Consider the following 2,291-nt stretch of genomic DNA (forward strand, 5'->3'; position numbering starts at 1 on the left):
AAATACAAAAAACTAGCCGGGCGAGGTGGCGGGCGCCTGTAGTCCCAGCTACTCGGGAGGCTGAGGCCGGAGAATGGCGTGAACCTGGGAGGCGGAGCTTGCAGTGAGCTGAGATCCGGCCACACTGCACTCCAGCCTGGGCGACAGAGCGAGACTCCGTCTCAAAAAAAAAAAAAAAAAAAAAAAGAAATTATAACATCACCTCAAAGAGAGAGCAACTTACCTCTGGTCAGGCTTTCTTCCTGAAGTGTTTCTTGGGAGAGGGTGAGCAGAGTGGTCAAGAGCCTGTCTATTTATTTCCGTGGGCTAAGCATAGATGTCCTTGAGAGAAGACTTCCTTGGTCCTTTAGGTAATGTAAGTCCTTCAACTTCATTCTTTTTCAAAATTGTTCTGACTATTCTGGATCCCTTTTATTTCCATGTGAATTTAAGATCAGCTTGTTAATTTCTGCAACAAGCCCAGCTAAAATTTTGATAGGATTTACCTTGTTCTTGCTCTTAGGATTAGGAGCAAAGCAACCCATCTTTCTCCATTAAGTATGATGTAGGCTGTGAGATTTTTCATATCTGTCTTTATCACATTAAGGATGTTCTCTTCTATTCCTAGTCTGTTGAGAGGGTTTTTTGTTTTGTTTTGTTTTGTTTTTTGTTTGTTTGTTTTTGGAGACAGAGTCGCACTGTCACCCAGGCTGGAGTGCAGTGGCACAATCTCTGCTCTCTGCAACCTCCTCCTCCTGGGCTCAAGTGATTCTCCTGCCTTAGTCTCCTGAGTAGCTGGGATTACAGGTGTGTGCCACCACACCCAGCTGATTTTTGTATTTTTAGTAGAGGTGGGGTTTTACTATGTTAGCCAGGCTGGTCTCAAATTCCTGAACTCAGGTGATCCACCCGCCTTGGCCTCCCAAAGTGCTGAGATTACAGGTCTGAACCATCATGCCCAGCCTAGATTTAAAAAAAAAATCATAAATAGGTGTTGAATTTTGTCAAATGCCTTTCCTGCATCTGTGGAAATAATCATGTATCCTTTATTCTATATAGTCTCATATTAAATGAATGTTAAACCAACCTCATATTCTTGCAGAAATCCCACTTGGTCATGGTATACACATTCTTTTTACATATTCCTTGATTTAGTTTGCTAATAATTAAGGATTCTTATGATTATGTTCATGAGGGTTTTGTTGTTTTCTTTTTGTATGATGTCTTTAGCTTTGGGATTAGGGTAATAAGCATCTTACAGATTTAGTTGGGATCTATTCTCTCCTCCTCTATTTTCTGAAGACTTTGTGAAGGATTAGCATTATTTTTCGGTTAAATATTTGATAAAATTCACCAGTGAAGTTATCTGGGCCTACAATTCTCTTTATGAGAAGATTTTACATTTCTAATTCAATTTCTTTACTTTTTAATAGGTCTACTTAGATCGTTCTATGTGTTTTTTAGTTCATTTTGGTAATTTGTACCTTTCTAGGAACTTTCCACTTCATATTAGTTGCCTACTTTGTTGGCATAAAGATGTTTACAGCATTTCCTTATGATTTCTATAGGATCAGTAGTCTGTTCTCTCTTTCATCCCTTTATTAGGTAATTTTTATCTTCTCTATTTTTTTCTTGGTCAATCTAAAGGTTTGTCAATTTTGTTGATCTTTTCAAATAATCAGCCTTTAGGTTTCTTCGGTTTTCTCTATTGTTTTTCCATTGTCTATTTTGTTGATTTCTGCTCTTATCCTTATTATTTCATTTATTTTGATCGCTTTGATCATTTTAACTTGCCCCTCCTTTTTCAGTTTCTTGAGGTGAAAGCCTGGGTTATTGATTGGAGAATTTTAAAAATATAGGCATTTAAAGCTATACATTTCCTTCTAAGTACCACTTTAAACTGCATCCCATACATTTTAATATATTATAGTTTTGTTTTATTTAGCTCAAAATATATTTTAGTTTTCATTGTGAATTCTTCTTTGACCTATGAGTTATTTAGAAAAATGTTGTTCAATTTCCAAATACTTAAAGATATTCAAGAGTTCTTGCTATTTTTGATGTTTCATTTAATTCCATGTGGTTGGATAGCATATTTTGTATGAATTAAATCTTTTAAAATTTATCAAGACTTGGTGTGTGACCTAGCATATGGTCTTTCCTGGAGAATGTTCTGTGTGAACTTGAAAGGCATGTGTATTCTGCTGTTTTTTGGTGGAGAGTTCTATAGGTGTCAGTGAAATTGGTTGATAGCATTGTTCAGATTTTCTATATCCTTCCTTATTTTCTGTGTGGTTGTTTTACCAATTAAT

The sequence above is a fragment of the Mandrillus leucophaeus genome, unplaced genomic scaffold, assembly GCF_000951045.1.
Source record: "Mandrillus leucophaeus isolate KB7577 unplaced genomic scaffold, Mleu.le_1.0 Scaffold88, whole genome shotgun sequence".
NCBI lineage: Eukaryota > Metazoa > Chordata > Mammalia > Primates > Cercopithecidae > Mandrillus > Mandrillus leucophaeus.